The following is a 10,837-nucleotide window of genomic DNA, read 5'->3' on the forward strand; positions in this document are numbered from 1 at the left end:
TGTGGTAAAAAGCATAAGCTTTTTGTTTTTCCATTACCATCAATGGCACCTAAGGCCGGAGTATCCTCTAGAAAAGGGAAAGGGAAGACAAAAGCTTCCACCTCCGAGTCATGGGAGATGGAAAGATTCATCTCCAAGAGCCATCAAGACCACTTCTATGATGTTGTGGCAAAGAAGAAGGTGATCCCTGAGGTCCCTTTCAAACTCAAGAAGAATGAGTATCCGGAGATCCGACATGAAGTTCAAAGAAGAGGTTGGGAAGTCGTAACCAACCCCATGCAACAAGTCGGAATCTTAATGGTTCAAGAGTTCTATGCCAATGCATGGATCACTAGGAACCATGACCAAGGTATGAACCCAAGTCCAAAGAATTATCTCACAATGGTTAGGGGGAAATACTTGGATTTCAGTCCGGAAAATGTAAGGTTAACATTCCACTTGCCTATGATGCAAGGTGATGAACGCCCCTTCACTAGAAGGGTCAACTTTGATCAAAGGTTGGACCAAGTCCTTATGGACATTTGTTTGGAAGGAGCTCAGTGGAAGAGAGACTCCAAAGGCAAGCCAGTCCAACTAAGAAGATTGGACCTCAAGCCTATAGCTAGAGGATGGTTGGAGTTCATTCAACGCTCCATCATTCCTACTAGCAACCGATCTGAAGTTACTATGGATCGGGCCATCATGATTCATAGCATCATGATTGGAGAAGAAGTAGAAGTTCATGAGGTCATCTCCAATGAAATCTACAAAATAGCCGACAAGCCCTCACCAATGGCACGGCTAGCTTTTCCTCACCTTATTTGCCATCTATGTTACTCAGCTGGAGTTATCATAGAAGGAGATGTCTCCATTGAAGAAGACAAGCCCATCACCAAGAAAAGGATGGAGCAAGCAAGAGAAGCTCCTCACGGTTTTCAAGAGGTGCATGAGGAAGCTCATCATCAAGAAATCCCTGAGATGCCTCAAGGGATGCACTTTCCTCCAAACAACTATTGGGAGCAACTCAACACTTCTTTAGAAGGTTTGAGTCACAATGTGGAACAATTAAGGGTGGAACATCATGAGCACTCCATCATTCTCCAAGAAATAAGAGAAGATCAAAGAGCAATGAGGGAGGAGCAACAAAGGCAAGGAAGGGACATAGAAGAGCTAAAGAACATCATTGGTCCTTCAAGAAGAAGACGCCACTAAAGGTGGATTCATTCCTTGTTCTTTATTTCTTTCTGTTTTTCGTTTTTTTGTATTGTGTTTATCTATGTTTTGTGTCTTTATTTCATGATCATTAGTATGTAACCATGCCTTAAAGCTATGAATAAAATCCATTACTCCTTCACCTCTCTTAAATGAAAAAATGTTTTAATTCAAAAGAACAAGAAGTACATAAATTTCGAAAATAGCTCTTGAATTTAATTTAATTATATTGATGTGGTGACAATACTTTTTGTTTTCTGAATGAATGCTTGAACAGTGCATATGTCTTTTGATCTTGTCGTTTATGAATGTTAAAATTGTTGGCTCTTGAAAGAATGATGAACATAGAGAAATGTTATTGATGATCTGAAAAATCATGAAATTGATTCTTGAAGCAAGAAAAAGCAGTGAAAAAGAAGAAGCATTCGGAAAAAAAAAAAGAGTATATAGAAAAAGAAGGAGCAGTAGAAAAAGCCAATAGCCCTTAAAACCAAAAGGCAAGGGTAAAAAGGATCCAAGGCTTTGAGCATCAATGGATAGGAGGGCCCAAGGAAATAAAATCCAGGCCTAAGCGGCTAAATCAAGCTGTCCCTAACCATGTGCTTGTGTCATGAAGGTCCAAGTAAAAAGCTTGAGACTAAGTGGTTAAAGTCGTGATCTAAGGCAAAAGAGTGTGCTTAAGAGCTCTGGACACCACTAACTGGGGACTCTAGCAAAGCTGAATCACAATCTGAAAAGGTTCACCCAGTTATGTGTCTGTGGCATTTATGTATCCGGTGGTAATACTGGAAAACAAAGTGCTTAGGGCCACGGCCAAGACTCATAAGTAGCTGTGTTCAAGAATCAACATGCTTAACTAGGAAAGTCAATAACACTATCCGAAATTCTAAGTTCCTAGAGAAGCCAATCATTCTAAACTTCAAAGGAAAAAGTGAGATGCCAAAACTGTTCAGAGACAAAAAGCTACAAGTCCCGCTCATCTAATTACAATTAATATTCATTGATATTCTGGAATTTATAGTATATTCTCTTCTTTTTATCCTATTTGATTTTCAGTTGCTTGGGGACAAGCAACAATTTATGTTTGGTGTTGTGATGAGCGGATAATTTATACGCTTTTTGGCATTGTTTTTAGGTAGTTTTTAGTAAGTTCAAGCTACTTTTAGGGATGTTTTCATTAGTTTTTATGTTAAATTCACATTTCTGAACTTTACTATGATTTTGTGTGTTTTTCTATGATTTCAGGTAAATTCTGACTGAAATTGAGGGATTTGAGCATAACTCTAAAAAAGGCTGACAAAAGGACTGCTGATGCTGTTGGAATCTGACCTCCCTGCACTCGAAATGGATTTTCTGGAGCTACAGAACTTCAATTGGCGCGCTCTCAACGGCGTTGGAAAGTAGACATCCAGGGCTTTCCAGCAATATATAATAGTTCATACTTTATTCGGAAATTGATGACGTAACTTGGCGTTGAACGCCAAGTACATGCTGCTGTCTGGAGTTAAACGCCAGAAAAACGTCATGATCCGGAGTTGAACGCCCAAAACACGTCATAACTCGGAGTTCAACTCCAAGAGAAGCCTCAGCTCGTGGATTGATCAAGCTCAGCCCAAGCATACACCAAGTGGGCCCCGGAAGTGGATTTATGCATAAATTACTTACTCATGTAAACCCTAGTAGCTAGTCTAGTATATATAGGACCTCTTACTATTGTATTAGACATCTTTGGTCTCAATTTTGTTTTATTCTTCATCCTAAGAGGCTATTGATCACGTTTTAGGGGGCTGGCCATTCGGCCATGCCTGAACCTTTCACTTATGTATTTTCAACGGTGGAGTTTTTGCACACCATAGATTAAGGGTGTGGAGCTCTGCTGTACCTCAAGTATTAATGCAGTTCTATTTTCTTTTATTCAATTCTCTCTTATTCTTATTCCAAGATATTCATTCGCACCCAAGAACATGATGAATGTGATGATTAGATAACCCTCATTATCATTCTCACTTATGAACGCACGTGATTGACAACCACTTCCGTTCTACATGCAACAGAGCTTGAATGTGTATCTCTTAGATTCCCCAACAGAATCTTCGTGGTATAAGCTAGATAGATGGCGGCATTCATGAGGATCCGGAAAGTCTAAACCTTGTCTATGGTATTCCGAGTAGGATTCTGGGATTGAATGACTGTGACGAGCTTCAAACTCCTGAAGGCTGGGCGTGATGACAAGCGCAAAAGAATCAATCGATTCTATTCCAACCTGATTGAGAACCGACAGATGATTAGCCATGCGAGTGACAGCCGTAGAGGACCATTTTCACTGAGAGGATGGGATGTAGCCATTGACAACGGTGATGCCCTACATACAGCTTGCCATGGAAAGGAGTAAGAAGGATTGAGTTGAAGCAGTAGGAGGGCAGGCGTCCTTGAGCCTTACAGTATCTCCATATTCTTATCTGAAGTTCCTACCAATGAATCTGCATAAGTGTTCTATCCCTTTTATTATTTCATCTATTTTCTTATTTCTATTTTCGAAATCATAAACAATTTTAATCTGCCTAACTGAGATTTACAAGGTGACCATAGCTTGCTTCATACCAACAATCTCTGTGGGATCGACCCTTACTCACGTAAGGTTTATTACTTGGACGACCCAGTACACTTGCTGGTTAGTTGAACGGAGTTGTGAATTCAACCAGTGCCATGATAATGATTTCACTCAAAATAGTTAGAACATTGATCACAATTTCGTCCACCAACTAGCTACTAGGGTTTACAAAAGTAAGTAATTGATGCATAAATCCACTTCTGGGGCCCACTTGGTGTATGCTTGGGCTGAGCTTGGTCTTTCCACGAGCTGAGGCTTTTCTTGGAGTTGAACGCCGAGTTATAGCGTGTTTTGGGCGTTCAACTCCGGGTCGTGACGTGTTTCTGGCGTTTGACTCCAGACAGCAGCATGTAATTGGCGTTCAACGCCAATTTACGTCGTCAATTCCCGAATAAAGTATGGACTATTATATATTCCTGGAAAGCTCTGGATGTCTACTTTTCAAAGCCGTTAAGAGCGCGCCATTTGGAGTTCTGTAGCTCCAAAAAATTCTTTTCGAGTGCAGGGAGGTTAGAATCCAACAATATCAGCAGTCCTTTTGTCAGCCTTTTTTCAGAGTTTTGCTCAAGTCCCTCAATTTCAGCCAGAAATTACCTGAAATTACAGAAAAACACACAAACTCATAGTAAAGTCCAGAAATGTGAATTTAACATAAAAACTAATGAAAATATCCCTAAAAGTAGCTTGAACTTGCTAAAAACTACCTAAAAACAATGCCAAAAAGCGTATAAATTATCCGCTCATCACAACACCAAACTTAAATTGTTGCTTGTCCCCAAGCAACTGAAAATCAAATTGGATAAAAAGAAGAGAATATACTATAAATTCCAAAATATCAATGAATATTAATTCTAATTAGATGAGCGGGACTTGTAGCTTTTTGCTTCTGAACAGTTTTGGCATCTCACTTTTTCCTTTGAAGTTTAGAATGATTGGCTTCTCTAGGAACTTAGAATTTCGGATAGTGTTATTGACTTTCCTAGTTAAGCATGTTGATTCTTGAACACAGCTACTTATGAGTCTTGGCCGTGGCCCTAAGCACCTTGTTTTCCAGTATTACCACCGGATACATAAATGCCACAGACACATGACTGGGTGAACCTTTTCAGATTGTGACTTAGCTTTGCTAGAGTCCCCAGTTAGAGGTGTCCAGAGCTCTTAAGAACACTCTTTTTGCTTTGGATCACGACTTTAACCACTCAGTCTCAAGCTTTTCACTTGGACCTTCATGACACAAGCACATGGTTAGGGACAACTTGATTTAGCCGCTTAGGCCTGGATTTTATTTCCTTGGGCCCTTCTATCCATTGATGCTCAAAGCCTTGGATCCTTTTTACCCTTGCCTTTTGGTTTTAAGGGCTATTGGCTTTTTCTCCTTGCTTTTTCTTTTTCTTTCTATTATTTTTTTTTCGCAAGCTTTCTTTTTCACTGCTTTTTCTTGCTTCAATAATCAATTTCATGATTTTTCAGATCATTAATAACATTTCTCTTTGTTCATCATTCTTTCAAGAGCCAACAGTTTTAACATTCATAAACAACAATATCAAAAGACATATGCACTGTTCAAGCATTCATTCAGAAAACAAAAAGTATTGTCACCACATCAATAAAATTAAATTAAATTCAAGGACAATTTTCAGAATTTATGTACTTCTTGTTCTTTTGAATTAAAACATTTTTCATTTAAGAGAGGTGAATGATTCATGGAATTTATTCATAGCTTTAAGACATAGTTACTACATACTAATGATCATGAAGTGGAGACACAAAATATAGATAAACATAACATAGAAACCGAAAAACAGAAATAAATAAGAACAAGGAATGAATCCACCTTAGTGGCGTCTTCTTCTTGAAGGACCAACAATGTCCTTAAGCTCTTCTATGTCCCTTCCTTGCCTTTGTTGCTCCTCCCTCATTGCTCTTTGATCTTCTCTTATTTCATGGAGAATGATGGAGTGCTCATGATGTTCCACCCTTAATTGTTCCACATTGTGGCTTAAATCTTCTAAGGAAGTGTTGAGTTGTTCCCAATAGTTGTTGGGAGGAAAGTGCATCCCTTGAGGCATCTCAGGGATTTCTTGATGATGAGCTTCCTCATGCATCTCTTGAGATCCGTGGAGAGTCTCTCTTGCTTGCTCCATCCTCTTCTTGGTGATGGGCTTATCCTCTTCAATGGAGATGTCTCCTTCTATGATAACTCCAGCTGAGTAACATAGATGGCAAATAAGGTGAGGAAAAGCTAGCCTTGCCATGGTGGAGGGCTTTTCGGCTATTTTATAGATTTTATTGGAGATGACTTCATGAACTTCTACTTCCTCTCCAATCATGATGCTATGAATCATGATGGCCCGATCTACAGTAACTTTGGATCGGTTGCTAGTGGGAATGATGGAGCGTTGAATGAACTCCAACCATCCTCTAGCCACAGGCTTGAGGTCCAGTCTTCTTAGTTGAACTGGCTTGCCTTTGGAGTCTCTTTTCCATTGAGCTCCTTCCACACATATGTCCGTTAGGACTTGGTCCAGCCTTTGATTAAAGTTGACCCTTCTAGTGTAGGGGCGTACATCTTCTTGCATCATGGGCAAGTGGAACGCCAACCTTACATTTTTCAGACTAAAATTTAAGTATTTCCCCCGAACCATTGTGAGATAATTCTTTGGACTCGGGTTCATACTTTGATCATGGTTCCTAGTGATCCATGCATTGGCATAGAACTCTTGAACCATTAAGATTCTGACTTGTTGCATGGGGTTGGTTAGGATTTCCCAACCTCTTCTTCGGATCTCATGTCGGATTTCCGGATACTCATTTTTCTTGAGCTTAAAAGGGACCTCAGGGATCACCTTCTTCTTTGCCACAATATCATAGAAGTGGTCTTGATGGCTTTTGGAGATGAATCTTTCCATCTCCCATGACTCGGAGGTGGAAGCTTTTGTCTTCCCTTTTCCTTTTCTAGAGGATTCTCCGGCCTTAGGTGCCATTTGATGGTAATGGAAGAACAAAAAGCTTATACTTTTACCACACCAAACTTAAAATATTGCTCGTCCTCGAGCAAGAGAAGAAAGAAGAGAAGAAGAAGAAGAAAATATGGAGGAGAAGGGGGAATGTAGGTTTCGGCCAAGGTATAGAAGAGGGGGTTTTGTTGTGTGGAAATGAAGTAGAATGGAAGGGTATATATAGAGAGGGGGGAGGGTGAAGGTTCGGTCATTTAGGGTGGGATTGGGTGGGAAAGTGTTTTTGAATTTTGAAGGTAGGTGGGGTTTATGGGGAAGAGTAGATGTATGTGAGTGGTGAAGGGGGTAATTGGGAAGAGAAATTGAAGTTGTTGGGAAGTGTGATATGGGGAAGAGTGTAATAGGATTAGGAGGTAAGGTGGGAATATGTTAGGTGGGGATCCTATGGGGTCCACAGATCCTGAGGTGTCTAGGAATTCCATCCCTGCACCAAATAGGCATGTAAAATGCCTTTGCATACCATTCTGGCGTTTAAACGCCGAGGTGATGCACTTTCTGGGTGTTCAACGCCCATGTGAAGCATGTTCTGGGCGTTCAACGCCCATATGTAGCATGTTTCTGGCGTTGAACGCCAGTTCCATGCTTGTTACTGGCGTTCAGCGCCAGCTTTTCTTAAGGCACATTCCTGGCGTTCAAACGCCAGAATGTTGCTTGTTTTTGGCGTTCAGCGCCAGATTCATGCTCTGTTCTGGCGTTGAACGCCAGCCAGATGCTCCTTACTGGCGTTGAACGCCAGTTTGTCCTTCCTCCAGGGTGTGATTTTTCTTCTGCTGTTTTTGATTCTGTTTTTAATTTTTATATTTTTTTCGTGACTCCACATGATTATGTACCTAATAAAACTCAAAATAAAAATAAAATAAAATAAAAATTAGATAAATAAAATTGGGTTGCCTCCCAACAAGCGCTTCTTTAATGTCAATAGCTTGACAGTGGGCTCTCATGGAGCCACAAGGTGATCAGGTCAATGTTGTATAGTCCCAACACCAAACTTAAAGTTTGGATATGGGGTCTTAACACCAAACTTAGAGCTTGGTTGTGGCCTCCCAACACCAAACTTAGAGTTTGACTGTGGGGGCTCTTCTTGACTCTGAACTGAGAGAAGCTCTTCATACTTACTCTCTTTTGTCACAGGGATGGCCATGTGCCTTAAACACAAGGTAGTCTCCATTCAATTGAAGGACTAATTCACCTCTGTTGACATCTATCACAGCTCCTGCTGTAGCTAGGAAAGATCTTCCAAGGATGATGCATTCATCCTCTTCCTTCCTAGTGTCTAAGATTATGAAATCAGCAGGGATGTAAAGGCCTTCAACCCTTACTAACACGTCCTCTACTATTCCATAAGCTTGTCTCAATGACTTGTCTGCCAATTGTAATGAGAACAAGGCAGGTTGTACCTCAATGATCCCCAACTTCTCCATTACAGAGAGTGGCATAAGATTTATCCCTGACCCCAGATCACATAGAGCTTTTTCAAAGGTCATGGTGCCTATGGTACAAGGTATTAAGAACTTGACAGGATCTTGTCTCTTTTGAGGTAAAATTTGCTGAATCCAGGTATCTAGTTCATTAATGAGCAAGGGAGGTTCACTTTCCCAAGTCTCATTACCAAACAGCTTGGCATTCAGCTTCATGATAGCTCCTAAATATTGAGCAACTTGCTCTCCAGTCACATCTTCATCCTCCTCAGAGGAAGAATAGTCTTCAGAGCTCATGAATGGCAGAAGGAGATTTAATGGAATCTCTATGGTCTCTATATGAGCCTCAGATTCCTTTGGATCCTTAATAGGAAACTCCTTCTTACTTGAGAGACGTCCCAGGAGGTCTTCCTCACTAGGATTTTCGTCTTCCTCCTCCCTTGTGCATTCGGCCATATTGATTACATCAATGGCCTTGCACTCTCCTTTTGGATTCTCTTCTGTATTGCTTGGGAGAATACTGGGAGGAGTTTCAGTGACTTTCTTACTCAGCTGGCCCACTTGTGCCTCCAGATTTCTGATGGAGGATCTTGTTTCACTCATGAAACTGAAAGTGGCTTTTGACAGATCAGAGACTAGATTGGCTAAATTGGAAGTGCTTTGTTCAGAATTCTCTGTCTGTTGCTGAGAAGATGATGGAAAAGGCTTGCTATTGCTCAGCCTATTGCGTCCACCATTGTTAAAGCCTTGTTGATGCTTTTGTTGATCCTTCCATGAGAAATTTGGATGATTTCTCCATGATGAATTATAGGTGTTTCCATAAGATTCACCCATGTAATTTACCTCTGCTATTGCAGGGTTCTCAGGATCATAAGCTTCTTCAGAAGCTGCCTCTTTAGTACTGTTGGATGCATTTTGCCATCCATTCAGACTTTGAGAGATCATGTTGACTTGCTGAGTCAACACTTTGTTCTGAGCCAATATGGCATTCAGAGCATCAATTTCAAGAACTCCCTTCCTCTGAGGCGTCCCATTATTCACGGAATTCCTCTCAAAAGTGTACATGAACTGGTTATTTGCAACCATGTCAATTAGTTCTTAAGCTTCTGCAGGCGTTTTCTTTAGGTGAATTGATCCACCTGCAGAATGGTCCAATGACATTTTTGAAAATTCAGATAGACCATAATAGAATATATCTAATATGGTCCATTCTGAAAACATGTCAGATGGACACCTTTTGGTCAACTGCTTGTATCTTTCCCAAGCTTCATAGAGGGATTCACCATCTTTCTGTTTGAAGGTTTGAACATCCACTCTAAGCTTGCTCAGCTTTTGAGGAGGAAAGAATTTATCCAAGAAAGCCGTGACCAGCTTATCCCAGGAGTCCAGGCTATCTTTAGGTTGTGAGTCCAACCATATTCTAGCTCTGTTTCTTACAGCAAAAGGGAAAAGCATGAGCCTGTAGACTTCAGGATCTACTCCATTTGTCTTAACAGTCTCACAGATCTGCAAGAACTCAGTTAAAAACTGATAAGGATCTTCAGATGGAAGTCCATAGAACTTGCAGTTTTGTTGCATTAAGGCAACTAGCTGAGGTTTCAGCTCAAAATTGTTTGCTCCAATGGCAGGAATGGAGATGCTTCTTCCATCAAATTTGGACGTGGGTTTGGTAAAGTCACCAAGCATCCTTCTTGCATTATCATTATTGGGTTCGGCTGCCATCTCCTTTTCCTGTTCGAAAATTTCTGAAAGGTTACTTCTGGATTGTTGTAATTTAGCTTCTCTTAGTTTCCTCTTCAAAGTCCTTTCAGGTTCAGGATCAGCTTCAACAAGAGTGCTTTTGTCCTTGTTCCTGCTCATATGAAGGAGAAGAAAACAAGAAAAGAAAGAGGAATCCTCTATGTCACAGTATAGAGATTCCCTTGTGTTAGTAGAAGAAGAAAGGGGAGAAGAATGTAGAAGAGTGGGTTCGGATATTTAGAAGGAGAGAGGTGAAGAGAAGTTTTAGTAATTAAATAATTAAATAGAATAAGAGAGAAGAGATAGAAAATTCAAAAATAATTTTAAAAAAGGGTTAGTAATTTTCGAAAATTAAAGATAAGATATAATTAAAATTAAAATTTAGAACAAAAAGAATTTTTGAAAAAGAGGTGAGATATTTTCAAAAATTAGAGAGGGAAAAGTAGTTAGGTGGTTTTGAAAAAGATAAGAAACAAACAAAATGTCACATAGTTAGTTGAAAAAGATATTAAAGTCAAATTTGAAAAGATAAGAAGATAAGAAGTTAGATAAGATATTTTGAAATCAAATTTTGAAAAAGATAAAATTTTTGAAAAAGATAAGATAAAAGATAAAAAGATTTAATTCAAAAATTTAAAATTACTTACTTCACCAACAAGAAACTACAAGATAAGATTCTAGAACTTAAAGATTGAACCTTTCTTAACAAGAAAGTAACAAACTTCAAATTTTTGAATCAATCACATTAATTGTTAGTGAATTTTCAAAAATATGATATAAAGATAAGAAAAAGATTTTGAAAATATTTTGAAAAAGATTTTTGAAAATTTTCGAAAAACAAAGATAAAATTGAAAAGATA

General features: G+C 39.4%; 1 non-coding gene across 1 annotated transcript; it reads left to right on the forward strand.

The window, feature by feature from the left end:
- Positions 1-9,456: 9,456 nt before the first annotated feature.
- LOC130942927 (small nucleolar RNA R71) lies at positions 9,457-9,560 on the forward strand. Its single transcript, XR_009071472.1, has one exon. It is a non-coding gene; the product is annotated as a small nucleolar RNA R71 (small nucleolar RNA).
- Positions 9,561-10,837: the final 1,277 nt, after the last annotated feature.

The sequence above is a fragment of the Arachis stenosperma genome, chromosome 7, assembly GCF_014773155.1.
Source record: "Arachis stenosperma cultivar V10309 chromosome 7, arast.V10309.gnm1.PFL2, whole genome shotgun sequence".
NCBI lineage: Eukaryota > Viridiplantae > Streptophyta > Magnoliopsida > Fabales > Fabaceae > Arachis > Arachis stenosperma.